The sequence below is a fragment of the Dipodomys spectabilis genome, unplaced genomic scaffold, assembly GCF_019054845.1.
Source record: "Dipodomys spectabilis isolate Male_0828 unplaced genomic scaffold, ASM1905484v1 ptg000152l, whole genome shotgun sequence".
NCBI classification, from domain to species: Eukaryota; Metazoa; Chordata; class Mammalia; order Rodentia; family Heteromyidae; genus Dipodomys; species Dipodomys spectabilis.
In genome coordinates, this window is record NW_024870829.1 from 1,875,936 (window position 1) to 1,901,331 (window position 25,396).

The following is a 25,396-nucleotide window of genomic DNA, read 5'->3' on the forward strand; positions in this document are numbered from 1 at the left end:
TTGGTGATAGAATGTCAGTAGTGTAAGTTCCTGCTTGGTTGGATGATAGACAGGTCAGGACAGTAGGTAATCATGCATATGAACAATTTTTTCACTTTCTTGGCTTCAGCTACTTTTGAAATGATAAGTATAATAAACAATTATGTTTTGATAAAATACCTTCCATTCTGAACAATTCTGTCTGAACTGTTCATCTCTCTATGATACCTTGTAACTAAGATTATTTTTGTTCCAGTAAGACAATCCATGTTGTCAGGGTAAGATATTCTGGTTGGTCTGTTCCTACATGGAAGAAAGGTAAAGGTTCAGGGTCAACGTCTAGTGCATTGCGGTCCCTGGGTAAGGGTCACAAAATCACCAGGACACAGGGGATGCAGTGTGCAAACAGCAATTGCCACTGCATGCTGTGCTTTATTGTTAGGGGTATTTAAAGACTAGCAAGCATAATCTTTGCCAAGATTTGGTCAGAAAACATTCACATAAAAAATTTCCACAGATACATTTTTTACTTAACCTATGAGAGAATGTCTAGGTATATTATTATCTAAACTATTTTAGAGCAAGCTCAAACCACTTCTCCAATCTCAGCAAAATGCTTGACCAGCTGTTCATCTATGCTTAAGCAAGCAGAAGAGCCACTTCCTCAGCTCGCAGGAGTCTGTGACATGTTTTGAGATAGGGAGAGGGAACATTTTCCCTCTGTAGCCTGGCGTTCCAAAAGTTTTCTTAATCCCAAACACAGTCCTCAGATAATCCCGAGGCTGGAGCCTGCATCATTCTGCCCCCTCAACATAGACCCTGAGTCTTCACAGTTCAGGTAGACATTTGTCCCAGGAAGACCTCATTTGGGAAATTTTAACCTGCAGAAAGTTAGAAGTAGCTCTTAAGTAAGGCTTACTTTGAATCCATTAGCTCTACAAAGCTAACTCAGTTGATAAATAAGTACTTGAAAAGCTACCACCTTTGGACTTAGCTGTAAAGGCTTCAAAGTATGATCAAATTTAAAATGAAAATGACAAAATAGTCATTGACCAAAAAATTGTAAATGTGAGCAATCGACCAAACTATATAAGTTTTTTCCACTGTACACAGAAATTTAGAGAAATAAGATCAATAGCATTTTTAGGAACAATAAGGGTTCCTTGTTACAAATAGGCAACCATGGATATATGTCTGTATAAAGATTGTATCATTATGTACTTAAATTTAGAGGATAATACATGCTTCAGCAGCAGGTCTACCCAAATTACAACAATACAGAGATTAACATGGCACTTGCACAAGGAGGATATGAAAATTTGTGAAGTATTCCATATTTTTCATTCTTCTGATGCAATAAATGAAAAACAGTTATTAAAAAGTTGATTACAAAAATACAAGTGTAACAATACATGTAATTCATAGAATTAAAGGTTAGTTTGACATCAGTGTATTAAATTTTCTCCTTAGAAAGGCCTTTACATAGCATAACCTTTACAAAACTTGAAATTAGATAATATTGCCATTTTATCCCAAAGAAATAAAATAATATAAGAAACTACAAAAAAAAAAGGAGTCTTAAAATTCTTCTATATGGAATGCAATCTGCAAGGTCACATTTATTAATGAGTCTATACATTATATTACAATGTAGAATTCAAAGTATTATATCTAGGAGAGAATGAAATAGATTATGGACATTACACAAACATAGATATACTTTTTTCAGAAAAGCACCCAGAACATCTTTAGTTTCTATACTATTCATTTCAACAGAAAAGTTAAAAATATTTCTGATTTAAAAAATCACAAACTCTGCAGAAATCATTACAGATGTATACAAACAACTCTTGAATACATTTTAATATCAAAGTCATGCAATTCACTTGGAAGAATACCATGGAATACATAAATTTTTATAGTAAGATATTGCTGTTGTTTTGTATTGTGAAAAAAATTTGTAGGGACACAAAAGATGGACTGGCATTTTTGAAATTTAAGAAACTTAACCAAACCATTACGATTTAGGAGAATAATTTGTACAGCCTTCGACAACTTCAAAGAGGTAGTGATACATACTTATCTTTTGGCAATATCAAATGCAGTTTCTTCAAAGTTGTTCTTCAGACCTGGTTTGATATAGTGGTTCAACAGAAGGAGATACAGAGTATCTTTGCTATTTCTATTCCCAGCAGCAAGATGCAAGGAGGTCAAGAGGCCTTTAGTTTGGGGATTGGTATCTGCATCATGATGAAGTAATAAAGAAGCCATTCTGGTATTATTCCACATATAAGTACTGTGCAGGGGTGTCCAGCCACTCAGAGTTATTGCATGAATATCTGCCTTGAGCTACCAACTCATGGACAATGTCTAAGTGTCCACTCTTGGCTTCGCGATGAAGAGGGGTATACTCATCCTCATCCCTAGTATTCATCTGGGTGGCCTTTTTGGAAAGTAGTGTTCACACCACAGTAAGCCGATAAATTTCGGCATCCCAAAGAAGAAATTTGCTTGGATCCTACTCCATTTTTTTCTTGCAATTGATACCATTCCTCATTTTTTCATCTTGTTCCTTGTCTTCGTCAGAATTGCCTAACCAGAGATTTTGAGTACCAGTGGGAATGAGGTGTCCATGTATTTCCCCAATAGTTCACATTGGTTGAACTGGTCAGAAAAAACTGGTGAATGTTCTGCATATGTTTTTTCACCATGATTTATTTTCTCTTTTTCCATTTTTACTACTCTAAATTATTCTAACTGGAGAGTAGTGAATTATAGGGAGCAGAGGAAAGATTTTCCTCAGTATTCAAAGGTAAAGACTGAAAATATGGACCAGTGGTGTCTTCATGTGCAGCTTATTCTAGGAATGAGAAAACAGGAAACAATGCCTTCTATGTAAATGATTTGGGAAATACCATGTTATAGTGTAAGAGAACTCACTTCAACATATGGGATTTAAGAGCTTTCTAGTAGCTTTCTAATGTTGGTATCCAACATTAGAAAAAATGTATAATGCATTAGTAAAATAGAAGTCCTTTTTATGACTACCTAAATTCTTGTTTTTTTTTTTTAAGACACTAGTTTTCATCTAAAAATAGGCCTATCTATTGTCTTCAGGTGATTTTGATGATTGAAGATGCTTAATGAGAAGTCAAAATGTATTAGTAGTCCTTTGCTATCAATTAAATTTCACTTTTTCTTCTTGGAGAATATAATGATCAAAGCAATAGTTCAGAATCAGCAAGCAATAATTCAGAATCATGCTTCAAGTGCAAGTGAATCACCAGTAAGTGATCCTCGATTCCATTTTCCACAAGTTTTTTTACAGATACAATCTGCCTGCCTTCTCTAGCTGCTTTCCTAGCCTGGATCTATTACTTCATTTTACAGGAAAAGTGTGATTCAACTGATTTCAGTCAAATCTGTTAGTAGAATTATCAAATATTGAGATTCTTTTTTTTTAATTAGTTGTGGGGCCTGAACTCTGGGCCTGGGCACTGTGCTTGAGCTCTTCAAATCAAGGCAAGCGCTCTACCACTTGAGCCACAGCACCACTTCTGGATTTTTCTGTTCATGTGGTGCTGTTTTGGGAAATGGCAGAGCAGAAAGTGAAATGATGCAACCAAAAATATAAAAGCAAAATAAATTAGGATAATTATGGAGCAATCATATTGTCTATGAGAACCATAAAACAGAGAGAGGAAAAGAGATCCAGATGTGCAATGACCTAGCTAGCCACAAAATCCATGCTTCTACTCAATTTACAGAGCAAACAAGTTTTTTTTTATTTTTAAAAAAAGATGAAATAGAATTTATGTATTTACTTGAAATTAGTAAATACATTGTTAGTCGCCTACATAAAGAGACATAGCTTTGACTAAATTACAGATAAGAATCTTAATCCTTGGGCTGGGAAGGTGGCTCAGTGTAGAGTGCTTGCCTTGCAGCTTACTACAGTGCAGACACTACTTTCCAAAAAGGCCACTCATATCAATACTAGGTATGAGGATAAGTATAATCCTCTTCATCGGGAAGCCTAGAGTGGACACTTAGACATTGTCCATGAGTTGGTATCTCAAGGCAGATATTTATCCGATAACTGTGAATGGCTGGACACACCTGCACAGTGCTTATATGTGGAACATATTGCAACAGGACACACACACACACACACACACACACACACAAATCATCAGATTTCTTCTTAAGTATTTTTTGTGTATGGTCTTAAGAAGAAATTTACATTACTAACTTGAATTTCTGACAGAACAATATAATCACTGTACATCTTGCTTCTATACTCTCAATATTAAATTGCTATCTAAGTATGTGCAATAGATAAGTATAGGAAAAAGTAGAAGCCACACTGGTGGCTCATGTCTTTATTCCTAGCTAATCAGAAAGACAAAATCTGATGATTGTGGTTTGAAACCAGACCAAGAAAAACAGTCCATTAGATTCTGGTTTGAAAGTAACCAGCAAAAGCTAGAAATGGAGCTCTTACAAGCGGTAAAATGCTAGCCTTGAGAAAACTAAAACAAAATAAACAACAAATTCTGAGACAGAGCCAGGCCCTGAGTTCAAGCTCTAGTATTAGCACCAAACTAATGAATGAATGAATGAACTAAAAATAAATGGTCAATTGTGGAGAGACAGGGAAAATGTAACCACCGTGGTGAGTGGATTATGTATTATTTTGTAATAAGGCAAATTATCATTTTTCCTAATCACTAATATTTTTTTGGACATACTTTGTTTTTTTTTTATTGTGAAAATACTGTACAGAGGAGTTACAATTACATGGGCAAGATAGTGAGTACATTTCTTATCAAGCATTGTAGCCTCCTCCGTTGTTTCCCTTTCCATCCTCCCCACCCAATCCTCCCCGCCTTCCCTTCTCCCCTCTCCTCCCCACCCCCTGCACGAAAGTTGTAAAGTTCGTTTTCGACATAACGACTTGTACATTTCACTGTTGCAATGGGTCTACCTGTATGGACATAATTTGTATCGGTAAAACATGAGTGTCTTCCAGTACTTCGAATGCTATTAGAACTTAAGTCTCCTTAGAATTAACATATACATCTATGACAGTTAGGGAGGACAAATAGGCCTGTATTATATTCAGATTTTCTGAGCTTTCTTCTGGCGCATTTTGTTTTGCTTTCACATAGGATACCTAGTGAAATATCATTATAATTTGGTCCTCATATCCCTTAGGTTCTTTTCTTTTCTTTCCTATTATTTATTTATTTTTATTTTTTTGTGAACATACTGTACAGAGGGCTTACAATTACATGGGCAAGATAATGAGTATATTTCTTATCAAGCATTGCAGATTCCTCCTTTCTTTGCCCTTCACATCCCTTCCCAGCCTTCCCCCGCCCACCCACCCAATCTTCCCACCCCCTGTCCTCCCTTCCTCCCCTCCGGCCCCCCCCCCCCCCCCCCCCCCCCGCACCAAAGTTGTAAAGTTCGTTTTCGACATGACAACATGTACTTCTCATTGTTGCAACGGGTCCAACTGTATCCTTAAACGACTAGTTTTTCCCCCTGTCCTCTACAAATTGTACCAACATCAAATATAGTGAAAGCAGGGGTTATACTGTGGGGGAGGGAGATACAAAGCAACAAAGAAATAATCTTATAAATGCATTAGAAACAAATGCATGAAAGAAAAAAAAAACATTAAAATACATATCTAAGGGTTCATTTTCCTAACATCACATTATCTGACCTTTTCTGCTTGACTCATACATATACTAGATATTGCAAATAAGGGAAACCATGGGACCTATGTTTCTTTGGGCTTGGCTTACTTCACTTAATATAATTTTTTCCAAGCCTTTCCATTTCCTAACAAATGGGGCAATGTCATTCTTTCTGATGGAGGCATAGAATTCCATTGTGTACATATACAACTTTTTCTTGATCCACTCATCTACTGAGGGGCATCTGGGTTGGTTCCATATCTTAGCTTTGGTAAATAATGCTGCAATAAACATAGTTGTGCTGGTAGCTTTAGTGTGGTCTTGTTTGTAAACATTTGGGTAAATACCCAAAAGTGGGATTGCTGGGTCATAGGGGAGCTCTATGTGAAGTCTTTTGAGGAACCTCCATACTGCTGTCCAACGTGGTTGAACAAGTTTACATTCCCACCAACAATGAAGTACGGTTCCCTTCTGTCCACATCCCCTCCAGCATCTGTTGTTGTTAGAGTTCTTGATTTTTGCCATTCTAACTGGGGTGAGCTGGTATCTCAATGTTGTTTTGATTTGCATTTCTTTTATGGCTAGGGAGATTGAGCATTTCTTCATGTGTCTATTGGCCATCATTCTTTCTTCTTCAGAGAAGTTTCTCTTTATGTCTTTAGCCAACTTATTTATTGGGCAGTTGTTTCCTTGAGGATTTGTTGTTGGGGGATTTAATTTTTTGAGTTCCAAGTATATTTTAGATATGAGAGCCTTGTACGTTGTATGGCTAGTGAAGATCTTCTCCCAATCTGTGGGCTTTCTATTGATCTTGCTAGCTAAGTCCTTTGCCATGCAGAAGCTCTGAAACTTCATGCAATCCCATTTGTCCAACCTTTCTGTGATTTGTTGTGTTTCCTGGTCTCTATAAAGAAAATTTCGGCCTGAGCAAGGAGACCTAAGGTTTCTCCTATTCCATCCTGTAATGTTTTCAGAGTGTCTGGTTTGACTCCGAGGTCTTTGATCTATTTGGAATTGATTCATGTGCCGGGTGATATATAAGGATCTAGCTTTAGTTTTCTACAAGTAGTTAACCAATTTTGCCAGCACCATTTACTGACGAGGTTGTCTTTCTTCCATTCTATTTTTTTAGCTCCCTTATCAGATATTAGATGGCTATAGGTCTGTAGGTTCATTTCTGGGTTTTCAATTCTATTCCATTGGTCGTGAGGTCTGTTCTTATGCCAGTACCAAGCTGTTTTGATTACTATGGCTTAATAGTAGAGTTTGAAATTTGGTATTGATATTCCTCCAGTAGTGTTCTTTCCATTGAGGATCGTTTTTGCTATTAGGGTCTTTATTGTTCCATATGAATTTTTAGAATGCCTCTTCTATTTCCTTGAAGAACAAGGTTGGAATTTTGACAGGTATCGCATTGAATTTGGAGATAGCCTTGGGAAGTATTGCCATTTTCACGATGTTAATCTTTCCAATCCAGGTGCATGAAATGTTTTGCCATTTTCTAAGTATTGTTTTGATTTCCTTTTTCAAGATTTTAAAGTTTTCATCATAAAGGTCCTTCACTCATTTTGTTAAGTTAATTCCTAGGTATTTTAATTTTTGTGGGGATATTACAAATGGAGTTACTTTCCTAATTTCAGCCACACTTTTCTCATTGTTGGCATACAGAAAAGCCATTGATTTGGGGGGCTTAATTTTATACCAGGCTACTTTGCCAAAGTTTTGAATCAACTTGAGTAATTTGGGAGTGGAGTCTATGGGATTCATTAAATACAAGATCATGTCATCTGCAAAGAAGGAGAGTTTTATTTCTTCTTTCCCTATGTGGATCCCCTTTTTGTTTGGATCTTGTCTTATTGCTGTAGCTAGGCATTCTAATACTAGATTGAAGAGACGTGGAGAGAGTGGACATCCTTGTCTTGTTCCTGAGTTAAGAGGAAATGTCTTTAGTTTTTCACCATTAAGTATAATGCTGGCTGTAGGTTTGTCATATACAGCCTTTATTGTATTGAGGAATGTTCCATGGATTCCTAATTTTTCCAAAACCTTCATCATAAAGGGGTGTTGAATCTTGTTGAATGCTTTTTCTGCATTTATTGAGACAACCATGTGGTTCTTATCCTTGCTCCTGTTGATGTGATGAATTATATTAATTGATTTGCGTATATTGAACCAGCTTTGCATTCCTGAAATGAATCCTGTATGATATTGGTGTATGATTTTTTGGATGAATTGTTGAAGTCGATTGGCCAAAATTTTGTTTAGAAGTTTTGCCTCAATGTTCATCAAAGAAATGGGTCTATAGTTTTCTTTCTTTGATGAGTCCCTGCCTGGTTTTGGGATGAGGATTATGATGGCTGCATAGAATGTGTTCGGTAGTGAATTTTTTCTTTCAATTTCATTGAAGAGTTGGAGGAGTATTGGTGTGAGCTCTGCTTTAAAGGCCTTGTAGAATTCCGCTGTAAAACTATCTGGTCCTGAACTTTTCTTACCTGGGAGTTCTCTTATTGCTGTTTCTATTTCAATGCTTGATATGGGTCTGTGAAGATGGTTTAACTGATCTTGTTTTAGTTTTGGAATGTCAATATTTACTAGGAAAAGGTCCATTTCTGTCAAGTTCTCAAACTTATTAGCATAAAGTTTTGAGAAGTATTCCCTTATAATGTTCTGAATCTTGGTTGTTTTTGTGGTGTTGTTTCCATTCTCATCTCTGAGTTTATTTATTTGGGTGTGTTCTCTTCTTTTTCTGATACGATTTGCTAAGGGTCTGTCAATTTTGTTAATTTTTTCGAAGAACCAACTCTTTGTTTGGTTGATTCTTTCTATAGTTTTTTTTGGATTCTCATTTATTTAATTCTGATTTAATTTTAATTATTTCTTTCCATCTACTGGATTGGGGTTTATCTTGCTGCTCTTTTCAAGGAGGTTTATATATGTCATTAAATTGTTGGTTTCAGATCTCCTCAATTTGTTGATGTAGGAGTTCAGAGCTATAAACTTGCCTCTGAATACTGCCTTTGCTGTGTCCCAAAGGAGTTGGTAATTTGTGTTCTCAGTTTTGTTGAATAGCATAAACATTTGAATTTCCTTTCTAATATCTTCCATGACCCACTCGTGATTCAGCAGTGTGTTGTTCAGCTTCCATGTGCTACCGGCCTTCCTTTGGTGGCTTTTGGTGTTGAGTTCGAGTTTTATTCCCTTGTGGTCAGAGAGAATGCAAGGTATAACTTCACTGTTTCTGAATTTAGACAAGTTTGCTTTGTGGCCTAAAATGTGGTCTATTTTAGACAATGTTCCTTGTGCTGCTGAGAAAAACGTGTATTCTGATGCTGCTGGGTGAAATATTCGGTAGATGTCTGTTAAATCTTGTTGATCTCTGCTGCTGTTTAGATCTGTGGTTTCTGTGTTTAGTTTTTGCCGAGTTGATCTATCTAGTGGGGAGAGTGGTGTTTTAAAATCTCCAACTGTTAATGTCTTTGGATCTATGTGGGATTTGAGGGAAAGTAGTGTTTGTTGGATAAATTTGGGTGCTACATTTTTTGGAGAATAGATATTTAGAATTGTAATATCCTCCTGCAGGAGAGAACCCTTAATTAGTATGTAGCGACCTTCTTTATCTCTTGTCACAAATTTTAATTTGAAGTCTATTTTATCTGATATTAGGATTGCAACTCCTGCCTGTTTATGGGGGCCATTTGCTTGGTAGATTTTGTTCCAGCCTTTAACATTGAAAATGTGTTTGTTTTTATGGGCAAGTTGTGACTCCTGAAGACAGCAGATAGAAGGAACTTTTTTTTTAATCCAACTAGACAGTCTATTTCGCTTAATTGGAAAGTTAAGTCCGTTAATGTTGATAAAAAGGACTGAGAGGTATTTGGGACTTCCTGCCATGTTATCCACCTTCTCCGGGGCTGCAAAAATTGGGTTCTTTCCATGGTTCTTGGATTCTCAGTTTGGGTGCAGTTTCTTGGCCTTTATTGTGGTCTTGTTGGTTTTCTATGTAGGACATCTTTAAGAATCTTTTGCAGGGCTAGTTTGGTGGAGATGTATTGTTTCAATTTTTCTTTGCTATGGAAGGTTTTTATTTGGCCTTCAGTTATGAAGGAGAGTTTAGCTGGGTACAGTATTCTTGGTTGATAGTTGTTTGTTTTTAGGGCATGGGATACATCATTCCAGGCTCTTCTTGCTTTGCTTGTCTCTGCTGAGAAATCTGAGGTGATTCTAATTGGTTTTCCTTTATAAGTGATTAATCTTGTCTCCTTCACAGCTTTAAGGATCTTTTCTTGGTCTGAGTTGATCCTGTGTGGATTATAATGTGACGGTGGGATGTCCTATTCTTTTCGGGTCTATTTGGAATTCTAAAAGCTTCTTGTATCTGAATAGGCCTGTCTTTTTGCATGTTTTGGAAGTTCTCTGTTAGGATCCTGTTAAACAAATTTCCTAGACCATTAACTGCCGTTTCTAGGTGCTCCTCTACACCCATTATCCTTAGCCTTATCACTAATATTTTATTTGAACTTTATTGTACAATAAATCCTGAATTTGCCTTGCCTGTAAATGTGTGTGTACATGTACGCAAATATGTGTGTATGTGTGTGTGTGTGTGTGTGTGTGCGGTTGCAATGTTGCTTGCCAATGAGGACAGAGAGAGGCTGAAAAGAACTGTGTTGCAATGTTGTTATTTATCAGTGTTCCGTACGGTCATTTCAGTGGAACCACCCTTCTGTACATTTTATTCTTCAAATAATAACATCATCATAATTAAAGCATTTACAACATTAAGTTATATAAAAGAGATCACTTTCAGCTCTTTGTATATGTTAGGCAAGAAGATACACATATATTTAAGTAGTAAGTTATATCTGTAAGATGACTGTCAGTACAAAATATGTATTTGACCTCTTAAATTGGCTATACTTTTAAGATATATTCATGGAGTGAGTTTGACTGACTTGACCCAAGAGGTATTACACTCTGGTTATTCCTGTGAAACTCAAGGTGGATAAACCCTTTCCGGATTTCTGTTGAAAATAACTTTCTTTATAAGATACTATCTATTCACACTAAGAATAAATCACGTATTTTTTAGGTTTGAATATCCGATCATATTGACTGAAAAACAGTATTGTGGATATGTTTGTTAGACATACATTGCAAAAACAAATAAACAAAAAAAGCATGTGTGTTGTATTTTACATACAAAGGTTTCTTCATTAATAATTCTTTTGTGGGAGTAACTATCACAACTTTAACAAATAAGGCTTTTTGAAGATCTTTTCCAATATAAATAACATCCAAGAGCAAGTCTTGCAATTTCTGAAAACCCTTTGAATACTTTAGTGTTATTTCATTTCATTGACTGTACAGCTAAAGACATTTCTGAAATAAACATTATTAAAATCTGAAAATGTAAGTGGGTATATAGGCTTTTTATGCATCATTTTATCAAAAGACAGGTTTTATGAAACTAAAATATATAGAACAAAAGAATGGAAGTGAATTGCGTGAGCTAATTTTTAGTATAACTTTGTTTTCTATTAGCACAGTCCTTTGAATGTACATGATGAAGTTAAATTATGCCCTTTGTGACACTATGCTTCAGTTGTTTTTAGAATCTTTGTAGTTATAAGAGTGAATTTGTAGTATAAATAAATGTCTTTGGAAATGATTAGGATTAATCTTGTGTTTTGTTTCCTACTCCCAAGAAAAAGAGTTATTTTCAAGTGTTAACAATTTACAATTGAATCTTCAGTATCATAAGAAATTTTGAACAAATATAGTAGTATTGATGTCTTTTTTGGGGGGGGGAGTCTGGTAGTGGGGCCTGAACTCTGGGCCTGGGCACTGTCCTTCAGCTCTTAAGCTCAAGGATAGCGCTCTTCCACTTGAGCCACAGCGCCACTTGTGGCTTTTTTCTTTTTTTTTTTTTATGTGGTGCTGAGGAATCAAATCCAGGGCTTCACGCATGCAAGGCAAGCACTCTACCACAGAGCCACCTTCCCAGCCCTTTATGTCTTTTAAAAACAATTGTATTCCCAAGTAGGAGAGGCTTTAATTCATTAATGATAGGTCAGACTGCATTTTTGGGTACATGAAAGGTAAAATATTTATATAGGGTCAAAGGTGATTTTTATATGTCTTACTTTAATAGCATTTTAAAGTAGTACCTTTCTCTGAAAATGTTGGGTATAAAAAGCAATCAAAATACTTCTAATGGTAAACAAATTAGTTGAGCTACAATGTAGAAATGATTGGTCCATAAGACCTGCAGTCTGTTTCCATCAGGAATTGGGGAGGTCATTCTTTCAGTAAGACAGTGTTAAACAGAGATAGGGTCCCCAGGCAGTGCAGTGTTCAGTGAAGGGATAGAATATGATTTCTGCTATTTTGACCTAGAAGTCAAGAATGTTATACTATAGCACTTCCTTTCACCAGGGAGGTATGCACTGATTATGAACTTTGAGTATTCATATTACAGTTCCCTATTTTCTGACAAAGATAAAGTGAAATATTATGAGTGTACACAATAATTCTGGGAAATTTTCCTAGAATTTGTAGACTAAGTGCTGGTATTTTAGTCATAAAATACAATGAGGTTAATTGATACAGTGGGAGATGAACCTCAGGCTAACACTTACCATGTGTGCAATGTTGTACTAGTAATTCCAACTCTGAAGGCTTCAATATCATCATCTGAGAAATAAAAATGTAAGTAGTTCCACTTTATGGAATTATTGTGAGGATTAAATTAGATACCATTGGTATAGTACTCTGAAAAACAATCAATGATCATTTGGCATATTCTACCTATTATTTTATCATGTGGTTAATTCTAACATTTTTACTGTGATTTTTATTGTGTCTCTTTATGATGTGCAAAGTGATGTATTGATATTCATTGCATTGATCATTTTTCTGTCACTAAAAGGAAAATACCTGCAAAGAAAATTTCTGAGGAGGAGACTATTATATTGACTCATGGTTTAAGAGAACACAGTTTAAGATCAGATGGCTCCATTGTTTTTAATTATATTTTTATTATCATAACTAGTTGTACAAGGGAATTTACATTCAATAAATAATGCTTTTAAGTATAATGGATCCTTATATAACTTTTCCCTGTCTTTCTAAACCTCACCACACGTTAATTTTTTCTAGTTTCATACTATCTGCATTGAATATCATGTCTTCACTTTCTTCCTCCATAACTCTTTTTATTCTTTCCCTTTGACTTCCCCTCACATCTTCAAAGTGATAGTTTCCTGGTATTTATTTTGGTGGATTAAAAGTTCAATTTTATAAAAAATTACATCTTTTAAATACTCCTCTACAAATAGCATGATTTGGTTAATATTGCTGTGTAAAATTGTATAAAGTTCTAACTTCCAAATATGAGACAGAACATGGGTCTTTTGTGTGTCTGGCTTTGACTTCGTTTATTTAACATATTTTTAGATCTATACATTGCTTTGCAAATAACGTAACAGTCTTCATAATGGATAAGTACATTCCACGTATGTATATATGACATACTTTTGCCAACCATCCCTTCGCCAAAGGGCATCTGGGCTGTTTCCATAACTTGGCTACAGTGAAGAGTGCAGTAGTGAACATGGTTGTGAAAGTGATTTTACTGTCCTTTTGGAAGAATTCATCACTATCTTTCTGGGAGCAATCCTCTAGCCAGTTTTCCAGAATAAGCACATCCCTCCCTTCATCTCCATCACAACGTATTGCAAGTCCTCAAAAACACACTACCCCATACAGGTTTCAATAAGCTAAAACCACACTGTGCCCATATTCTTTCAATACATTTTTAATAATTACATATAATTTAGTGAGAACCTTCTATGTACTTTCCTAATGTGGGAATGAGGGACATAACAACAGAGTAAAAGTAAGAAATATGTAATTTAATTAGTTATCATATTTAAAATGTTTTTCAGCTATAACTAATAGCCTCACTTACTATTATTTTAATCTTTATTTGATTACTTCATCTAGCCCCTAAATTATAACAGGTGAGTTAAATACAAAGGCAAAAAGTGTGGTTTGATTTTGACACTCATGTTTGAGGATGCACAATATGGGCAAAGAGATGGATTGGAATTAATAGCAATTATCCATTTTGTTAAAGTAGAGATGGTTTTCCCAAACTGATTCTCATAATTCATATTCCATTCAACAAAATAAAGGTGTAACAATTACCTTTGTTTTGCTTCTTATTAACTTTTGTTTCCATTATATTTTTAATGAAGGATGATTTCATAAATCTACTGTAGATGCAAAAATATTTTAATATATTTCTAACTGTATGCATTGATCTATACATACACACATATATTACACAGGTTACAATCATAATTTATAGCTTCTGTAACTATACAATTTACTAAATTATTAAAAACATCGACGGCTCATGCCTGGAATCAGGATTACTCAGGAGGCTGAGATCTGACGATCTTGGTTTGAAGCCATCCTGGGCAGGAAAGACCATGAGCCTCTTATCTCCAAACAACCAACAGAAAATCAGAATTGGAACTGTGGCTCCAAGTATTAGAGTGGTAGCCTTGAGAGAAAAAGCTCATGGACAACACCCAGGCTCTTAGTTCAAGAACTACAATCTACCCCCCAAAATCTATTTAATTTACACCTGTGTAAGTAGAGTATTTCCATCACCCAAATGCACATCCATGCTCATTTGCAAGGTAACTCTGTTTTGTCTGAAGTACGACTAAACATTATCACTAAAGGAGCATTGGAATGTGGGTTCATTCTATCTCTCTAATGGATTTTTCTCCACTCAAATACTCAAGTGTTACAATTGTTCTAATTATTTAAAATCATAGCTTTTTTCTTTCATACTCCTAATATTAGAGTTTGAATTGAGTGTTTTGTCCCCTTAAATGTGTGTTCTTACCACTTTGTCATGCCCCCAGCCCTAAGTTATCCTGATTATTTTTCAGCTAGAAACTGGCTTCCTACTTGTGTATGAACTTGGCCTCAGTCCACTTGATGTTATTCTTCCTGGAATTTAGAACAACAGGTGCATGGCATTGTGTACAGAACTTTCTGTTCAGTCTGGGCTTTAGCCACTCTTCTCACAACAGTGCACTCCCATGTAATCACGAATTTCATAAGCTTGTCATAGCTGATTTTTTTAAATCTTTCATTTCCTGCAGGTTCTTGAGTACTGAATTAATTTGTGTTTTCTTGGTTTGTTTGTTTCATTTGAATCTATGTGTTGAGTTGTTCCTCACTTTTCCTTTTGTTTCTTTCCCTCAAGTTCTTACCTAAAGTGCTGAGAAACCAATTCTTCTTTCTCAAGATAGGGTGAACATTATTTATTCCAAAGCAATTTCCGTATCTATGAATGGTATACACATGCTAAGCACTGAGAAGGGTGTTTTTATTTTCACGGCAGTCTTTGTCATACACAGACAGATCATGAAATATATGAAGAAAATAAAACTACAGATGAATGCCAGGAGGAAAATAAGCTATTATTAATTGTTTGACAGAGGTTTCTCTTCTAGTGAAAGAAATATATTACTTGATGCAGGATTTCACAAAATCATATTGCTAGGAGGAATCTAAACAATCATCTAATACTATAAACTTGTGAGTGATGAATTGACTTCCTGAATAATTTACTTTTGGGTCAAATAAAAGCAGGCTTCCAAAAAGAGAGTAGATTTTAGAGAAACGATGAATTTTATGTAAATAGGTCCTTAGCTGATTTTGTTAATTTGTGAACTAATACAGGGAAATAAAGTACAGCAAGATAAAAAAATAAAAACTTCACATTGAAATACTCATTTGTGTTTGTGTATGTGTGCATGCATGTGCGAGTACACACACGCACATGTGCATGTGCTCATGCATGCATTCATCATTCTTGAGGCTTGATAGTGCCATGGAAACTATTCCTCAGCTTCTGTGCCCAACGATAGTGGTCTACCACTTCAGCCTCTGCTACAATTCTGTATTTTTTTTTTTTTGAGATAATCACTTGTATTTTCATGATTGAACAGTGGTCTTCAGATCTCAGACTCCCGAGTAGCTAGCTCTGCTTACTCAGCCTCTGAGTAGGTAGTTAAAATTCTGGCTGTCCTCTGTGCTTCACTGCTCTTTTATACTTTTCCTGAGGTATACACAAGACTAAGTCATATATATATCTAGTTGCTTTAAAATATTCTTACTGCTTGGCAACAGGGGATCTCATGTGTACTCTTAACTATTTTGGAGGCTTGAGAACAGAACGCAAACAAAAAGTTTAGTGGACTTACTTCTCAATCTATAGCTGGGTGAATTGGATCATTTCTACCAACCTGCACTATCTAGAGACTACGATTGGAAGGACTGTGGATCCAGGTCAGTCAAGGTAGCAAGCTAGACAAGTTGGTGTGCAACTCTGATGCCATTGATGATGGGAAGGCTAAAAGGACAGATGAGATGCATGTTCTTGTGGAAAGGGAACCCCGGCCTGCAAGAAAAATATACACCAAATTGAAATCCCCACATTTTCCCACAACCAAAATAAGTATATACATTAACATCCAAAAACTTAATACAATCTGTTCTTTGCTCTAATATCAGCTTTATCTGATTATCATATGATGTGACAGAATAATTTCATTAAACTTATGATAATTTAAAAAGACCTAGAAAATTCTTTCTCACTTATTAAGCGCAGATGAATGGCAAATTGCCTCATTTCTTACATATTTGACTACCACTATAAATTCATCTTATGATTATTATTAATAGTAATATATTCTGATTTATTACTTTACTTTGTAACAGTTTTTAAACTTTTTGCTTTTCTGCTGTGGTTGAAGTATTTAAATAGTATCATCAAAGTATATTCCTTGGGTATTTAGGGAAGTTTTTTACAAAAATTTTAACCAATGGCTTCTAAGAATTCTTAATTGGTATATATATATATTTTGGTTTATTTTTAATTTCAATTTAAATTTATTGTAATGGTAAGGTACACAGGGGTTAAAGTTACATAAATGAGGTAATGAATACATTTCTTAGGGAAGGAACATTGTTATATCTTCCATCGATATTTTTGTACACTCAAAACAAGAACTACTGATGCTTTTGCTGTTGCTATTGATCAATGGGTACTTTTGCTTACTTTGTTCATGCATTTTTTATTATAAAATTGATATACAGAGCTTTTCCACTTAATTAAGTCAACTAAAGAGTACACTTCATTTTCTTTTCTTTTTTTGGGGGTGGGGGAGGTCCGGTTGTGAAGCCTGAACTCTGGGCCTGGGCCCCGTCCCTCAGCTCTTCAGCTCAAGGCTACTGCTCTACCACTTGAACCACAGCGCCACTTCCAGCTTTTTCCTTTTTGCTTATATGGTGCTGAGGAATCGAACCCAGGGCTTCATGCATGGAAGGCAATTGCTCTACCACTGAGCTACTGTCCCAGCCCCTACTTCATTTTATTTTCTAATTTTCAAATTTTGAGCTTAAATGTTTCCTTTTGTTTCTTTAGGGTAATTCTTTTTTCAGAGTTGTAGGATCAGTTAATATAATTTTGCATGATTTCTACACATGTAAATTATTCAGTCACATATATTTTGCTTTTAAAATATTTAACATGTGGCTATTTGAAATTATTTTCTTAATTTTTATATGGTTAGTGAATTTAAATACATTTATTTTCTTATATTTATAAACATATTTGTCCAGGTAACAAATATTTACTGTATTTTCAAGAAGCACTTACTTTATTAAGAAAGTCTTCATTACCTGATCACTTTTTGGAAATATTTGTTCTTGAATTTAAAAAAAAGTTTGAGCTCAGCATGGTGATTTGTTGCATCCATTTTCTAGCTTTGGTGGGAATTGTAAATAGGGCTTGTAAATCGGGAGAGACTGGGAAACTATGAGACCTTATTATAAAACTATTCAGAGTGAACTGATTAGAGATGTAGCCATCGCTAGTGTTATATAGAGTACCTCGCTATCACATTCTAAATCTTGAGTTAAAACACCAGTAACATCAATCATTTGTCAAAATAAAAGGACACTTGTTTCAAAATGATTGTTATTTAAAACTTATTTGCAAATGTTCTCATGTCTTCTATTAATTTTCGATTTACTTAATCTATTAAAATCCAAGTATATTGTGACTATTTTATTTCTACTAAACTTTTAAATAGTACGAGCAATATTATGATTTCATATATTAACATACTTTTACTGTTTGTGATAATTTCCTCCGTTTAATATAATAAAATCAATATTCCAAATGTGTGTATGTGGTGTGTGTGTGTGTGTGTGTGTGTGTGTGTGTGTGTGTTTATGTGGTTTTTGTGTGTGTGTGTGTGTGCTTTGTGTGTACTTTGTAATGCTTGCGAGATCACACCATTGCTTCACATATGCAAGGCCAATGGTATACCACTGAGCTATTCTGGCTAGTTATAATCCAAATAGTATTTTAAACCATGACTTTCAAAATTTCATTCCTAGTATGCCCTTTCAAAATTATATATGATAACATGTGATCCATATTCTATCCACATTAGCAATTTTTATTGTTATTTAGAATATTTCCACTGCCTTTCCACTTCCAAACTCTTGTGTTTGTTATTGATAAAGGTTTTACTTTGCTTCTTTTGTCTCTTCATTATTTTTCCCTTTAGAGTTTAACTATTCTTTCTCTTATTTCTTTGGAAATTAATTATCATATTCCTATTACAATTTCTTTACATTGTAACAGGTATATACAATGCTTTAATTTCTATTTTAATTTTTCCCATTTTCACTGACGTTTAGTACAAACTATTAGATGGATTAAAAAGAAACTTGTCTCAGGAAACGTTATTTTTCTCCTTCTCTTCTCTGAAGTCTTTCTGTTTTTTGAAACACAATAGCAATTACATATAGCTCCTATGTAGTACATCATTGTTTCCCCTCTCACTCTCCTCCGTTGTACAGCTCAAGTTGTTATCATTCAGCTTTGTTATGTTACAGTGTTATCTAAATCGTAACTCATTCTTGAATTAATTTTAGTTGTTTCAAGTGTTCTCTGAAGACATTTTTCTATATATAATATCTGAGGTCTTGTGTTTTTACAAGGTAAAAAATATGAGTCACTTTCAAACATCTAGATATCTCTGTAGAATATTGGTCCACCTGCTCAATAAACTCGTATGTAAATTCAAGGAATACAGGTCAGTTAGAACAATCTTGTAAAATGTTGTAGCTTCAGCCTTCATACTAGCTTTGAATCTTTTTACCATGTTTAGTAGTAAAGACAACATAGTTCTACTACAAGAGCAGACACATAGAAGAATGTAACAGATTTGTCAAAAATAAATTCTCAGTTTATGTTCAATAGATTTTGAAAACTATCCTATGACTTTACGAAATAAAAAATAGAATCTTAAATGGGTGTATTGGCACTATTTTCTCTCGAGATTTAAAGAATGATCTTAGACTGCTACCTCAATCCTTTTTTTGTTTCTTTTGTTTTGTTTTTTGTCACTCATGGAACTTGAACTCTGGGATTAGGCGCTGTCCATGTGCTCTGCAGATCAATGCGAGCACCCTACCACTTGAGCCACCGCACCACTTCTGGCTTTCTAGTGGTTTATTAGAAATACGAGTCTCATGGACTTTCCTGCCCGGGCTGGCTTTAAATTGTGATCCTCAGATTTCAGACTCCTGATTAGCTAGGATTACAGGCGTGACCTACAGGCACCTGGCCTACCTCAATCCTTATACAAAAATTTAAAATAAAAAATGATTATCAAACTAAATGTGAGATGTAAAAACCTATAAGAGATAAACGTAAAAATTCATGACATTGTATCAGTAAAGGTTTCTAAATGGAAAGCATTAGTTGCTAAAGAAAAGCAAGAATATACTGAATTATATCAAGTGATAGCCTTTCATAATTCAAAGGACACTATAACTGAAGTGAAAACATATCCAACAGATAGAGGTAACATATTTGTTAATGCTAAAATGTGAATGCTACAATGATTCTTAATCTTAAGTATTTTTATATCTTCTATTTCTATATAATTTTTCCTGAATAGGATATTTCTTTAAAGAACATGTGTAAATTAATAGTCAATAAGAGGAGCATATGAAATAAGTTCCTCTTTAGTATCTTAGAAAAAAGAAAAAGAAAAATCACTAGTATGACTCTAAAAAGATGACACAAAATATAGTAACGCATTTGTGGAGGAATTGATAAACTACTCATAGTGATCCATTTGTATAATGCTGCAATCATTTTAGCAAGCAAGTTTTCAAGTCTCAAAGGTCAAAAAGAATTGTATAGGATCAATTCATTATACTTCTATGAATGTATTAAAGAGAAGTAAAAAAAAGTATTTGGACAGGGAATTGTAGTTCATTGACAGTGCACTTAAATAGTATGTGTGAGACCCTGGAAAAAATCCCCAAAATAAAATTTTGAAAATACACACTACAGAGGATGTATGCTGGACAAATTCTAGTAACAGAACTTTTTATCTATTTTAATGTCTGTTCTCAAATTTTTAGCATTTCTATTAGAAGAAATGCAAGTTTGTGAAAATTAGGCTTTGAAAACCTATGAAGGTACAATTCACTTCCAAAGCACTAAAGTGTATACAATAAAAGGAGATAGTATATTGCAAGTGAATTACATGTCAGCAAATAAACTATTGTTAAAAATTCTTCACACAAAATGCAGAATATCTAAATAGACGTTTTTGGTTTTGGCTAAAAACTCTGTAAACTACAGCGCTTAAAACAAACATGTGATTTCTGTTTATTTTAAGGGTTTTTTGTCCGTTATTTTGAGTTTATACAGAGATATCTCAATCAAGAGGGTATGTGATAACTGGAATACCTAGGAATTATGCATCATTTATAAGTAATTGATAACCTTTTCTGGATGAAACGTTTAGCAAATGACAGAAGACACAAAACTATGCATCTGCATTTTATGAAAGCCATTGGAGCATTAAAGTAGGATAAAGTCAAGTAAATATTTTGCATGTATTCTATTGGTCTCTCTTTAACTTGAAAGTTATAGATTATGTTCTTTTATATTCTATTGGGACAATGATCTGCTGTCACTTATTTTTTCTCTTCCCCTTCTTTTGCTCTTCCACTTACATAATTATTATTTAAAGAGACATACTTGACCTTGCATTTCTAAATACCTCAAAATTATCTGAACTATTTTATACTTCTGGCAGCCTCCTATATCTTTCTCAAAGAAAATATTTTTGACACTACCATTTTTATCCTCTATGATATTGGATATCTTCCTGCCTAATTCAGTGCAAGATATACATGAGACTCATCCAGATATCTCAAAACTCGTACCACCATAAAATCCTATCTTACTTAGAAATCATGCTTTTAGAATGTCTGGGGAGGTGGCATCTCTCATTTTTGAATGACACTAAGTGATACTTATATGCAGTCATGTTTTAAACCAATATGCCACTCAGTAGATGAACGAATTGACAAAATGTGGTTTATGTATGCACGGTGGAATTCTATTCTTCAAATTCATACGGAACTGGAAAGACTTGGAAAAATCCTACGAAGTAAAATAAACAAGACACAAAGAAACAGATTCCGTGGTTTCGTCATTTGTAATAAGTAGGAAATGTCTAGAATATAAAGAAAAGAAAAAGAAATGTGATCTTAGCAACCACTTTATTGCTAGTATAATTCCTGCTCTCTCGAAAAGGACTTTTTTCGAGTTAAGTCCATGGTCTTATATCTGACTGGCTTGGAACCAGAATTATTCTTCCATTCTACTTTTTACAAATTTGCATGATTACCTATCATGATTTAGAGCTAGTAGAAGAAAGAGAGTGGTCTCATCCTTCATGTTCCAGTTAGTAGTAATGCTTTCTCTATGTCACTCCCATAGATCTACATACTGGCCTTGGCTTTATTATTTCAACGCTGTCTTATTTGCAGAGTCTTCTATAGAGTATGGAACCATTATACTTAAACACAGAACTTCTCTTTCTCCTATACCTATTGTTTCTCCTTCTGTTAACTTATGTACACTTGGGTAATAATGCACAACACAAACACTGACAAAAAATGTTTCTGAGAACCTTCTTCCCACTTAAAATTGGTCTTAATTTACAGAGCACTTAGGAAATTTGAACTTAATGTACTCCAGGATAATGTTTTTTTTTCATGTTTTTTTATGGTGAAAATGGTGGACAGAGGGGCTAGAGTTACATAAGTAAGTTAATGAGTACATTATCTACCGAACATTGTTACTTCCTCTTTTGTTTTTCCCCTGTCATCCCTTTTCTCCACACTGCCCCAACTCTCCTCTCCCATCCCCAACTACTAAAGTTCATTTTCAACATAGTGTCTTGTTCATCTCATTGTAACAACGGGTCATACTGTATACTTCTTTCAGCATTTTATTTCCTTTCCCCTCCCCACATTAGAAAAATGTATATGCAAGTTGCAGCTCACCGACCTCAAATACAGTGGAAACGGGTTATACCATGGAGGAAGAAAATAGAAGAGAACCAAAAAAATCACATAATACATGGTAGATACATTAAAAACAATAGTAAGAAAGAAAAAACAAGTTGTGTCCGTATTTGGGGTTCATTTCACTTAACATTGTCTTATACAGCCATATGTACATGGATAATATTTTATAAGCCATGTAAATTCCATATTTTCTCATTACTAAGTTGTCTCTGAAACACGTGTTACCTCGTGTCTAAAGATGCCTTTGTGCTATCTCAATGAAGCCAGAAAACATTCATTTTCCTGGAGCAATACCATAGATTGTTACCAGAAGTAAGTGGAAGGAACTTTTACAGGAAGTAGAAACTGAATCCAGGAGAGAAATTGAACATAGAGAAATGACAAAGTTCAAGTTAATTTGTGCTCTCATTTTTACTGTACAAGAATATAATCCAAGGCTTGAAGGTAACTCTGTCCCTATCTTTTTCGAGTGTGCACTTTAGCCATAAAACTTGTCTGTAAACTTCTAGTTGACAGTATTACAAAAGGAAACAATATGCCATTTGAAGGCCAGCATGGAAAAAAAGGAAATAACATTGTTTTACAGTGTTCTACTACAAAGAAACAAAGACATGGAGGTTTTAAAATGTCTTATGCATGAATATTTAACTCCTGAAATGATTCTCTTGTTGCAAAAGTCAGATATCCATTCCTTTATTCTGGTCCTGGATTCCAAAAAGCAGGATCCAGTGAGTATGATCAGCAAAAAGAGCCTCTTTTCAAAGCAGTGCTTTAAGGATGGTCCCAAAGAAATATATGGGTTTTTTTGTTTATTGTTTGTTTGTTTAGTTTGTGCCACTTCTGGGGTTTGAACTCAGAGGCTGGACCCTGTCCCTGAACAGTTGTCTTTCCTGCCCACCTGCCCCCAAAGCTAGTACTCTACTGCTTCAGCCAAAACACCACTTCTGGATTTTTGGTGTTTAATTACAGATAAGAGTTTGAAAGACTCTGCTTCCTGAGTTGGCTTTGAACTAAGACAATAAGAAAATCAAGTCTCATCAACTGTATGGACTTCTCTCTTGAACCAAGGAATATTAGATGAAGTTTATTATAAAGGTAATATTTGACAATTTTTAAAAGAAGAGAATATGTGCAGCAAAGAAGCCATAACTTAAATAACTCAGCAAAAGTAGGTGCAATGAGTCATATTGGAAAATTTTTTCTGCTTGGGAAGATTACTATTGACTTCGTAGTTTCTTTTGGGGAAACTTCAAGTACATTTCACATTTTCATTGGTCATGGGGCATGAACTCTGATCCTGGGCATGTGCCTCAGCTCTTCAGATCAAGTTGGGTGCTCTGCCACTTTAGTTACAGCACCACTTCCGGGTTTCTGGTAGTTAATTGAAGATGTGTCTCATGGACTTTCCTGACCAGGCTAGCTTTGAGCCACAGTCCTCTGGTCTCAACCTCCTGAGTACCTAGGATGACAAGTGTGAGCCACCAGCACCCGTCTCATATTTGCATGTATGTGCACTTAATGACACTGTAGACAAATAATGGAAATTTGAATCAAGTGATGACATTGCAGCTTTTCAGAAAATTTGAGGTAGCAATAAATATGTCATCCTTATCCATGTTGTTACATTAATGACTCATGAGCCATTGGACTCTTAATTTAGCATCCTCTGAGGTCTGCATTGGTGGACTTAGTATAATTAATTTTTAGTAGATAAATAGAGAAAGACTGAGATTTTTAGAAAGCAAAGGAGATCAGATATGAAAGAACAACATAGAACGGGATAAAACTTATCTCACAGAGATTAAGAACTAGCCTAAGTGATTTAGAATGCTAAAGGAATGAGGAATAAGCCTACTTGATAACTAGTTCTTTAATAACCAAATATGGTTCCCTAGAACAGTTTCTGGTATAATTTAGTTATTATTATCATTTATTTCTTGCATCTGGATTTATTCCTTTACTTCTATCACAACTATTAATTACCTGTGCATTTTTGGTGCCAAAACTGACCAAAAATTTTCCAAATCTCACTTAGACTTAGATTAATCCTCACCTGATATCTAAGCACATTCTTGACATTAATTGCCATGACCTACTAACAAAATTTTTTTTTTCTCAACGCAGTCTTCTAATATAGGTAAAACACATGAATTAAGAACTATTGTTAGGTCATAGTTGGAAGGAGCAATAATATATTCCAAGTATAATTTCTTTATTTGGCATTTACTAGTTAAATCAATTTTTTTGCCAGTCCTGGGGCTTGAACTCAGGGCCAGGGAACTGTTCCTGAGATTTTTCTTGTTTTGCTTAAGGCTAGCACTCTACCACTTGAGGCATAGCACCACTTCTTTTTCTGTTTATGTGGTACTGAGGAATTGCACCCATGGTTTCATGCATGCTAAGCAATCACTGTACCATGAAGTCACATTCCCAGAGCCTTAAATGACTTTCTTAAGATGACTTTGCTTTTTCATTCCATTACTATGTATTATAATTTAGGTTAGGTGGTAGAAAAGGAAGTGAAAAACAATACTAAGCCCAGTAAGCCTGACATTACTGTCACATCACTAAGGAAGTACAGTGTTAAGACCTTTAGGACTCATAGGGCTCTTGCATGTGACATTATTAGTTTACATTATTACATAATATTTTACATTATTATGTAAAAAAACATTAGCAGTCATCTCCAACATCCATAACATTCTGCTTCCACTTTCAAGTTCAAGAGCCAAAAATTTAAGCCTTTATATTGATTAGATGTGTTTCCTAGGAAGGAAGAATGAGGATGTGGAAGGTGATGTTGGAAAAATATTTATATTGGCTCCCAGTCCACATTATTTGCATTTTTAAAAAGTATTACTGATGAACTCCTACATCTTCTTGACTATGCTGTCTGCACAAGATGCAGATAAAGGAAGACGTTTATTCTGGTGGATTGTCACATATATTAACAAAATCCAGTTCTGCAAAAAAAAATTACTAGTATAAAGTATTGACTATAAAATGGTTTCTTGTCCTAGCAGAACAAAATGCAGTATTGAAATGATTAGTCCAGGTTTCTTTGAGATTTTATGCTGTCTCAGTATCAAGATGTTCTCTAATTCCAGTAATATACAAGCATAAAAGATCTGATTTGAAGATATCAGTAGTTTTAGAAACAAAGGTACATAGTAGCTTCCTTCATGCAGAGGCATGTGTTGGCATGT

At 34.8% G+C, this 25,396-nt stretch overlaps 1 pseudogene; it reads left to right on the top strand.

Annotated features, from left to right (window-relative positions):
• Positions 1-1,220: 1,220 nt before the first annotated feature.
• LOC122118452 lies at positions 1,221-1,320 on the top strand (annotated as a pseudogene).
• The last annotated feature ends 24,076 nt before the right edge of the window (positions 1,321-25,396 follow it).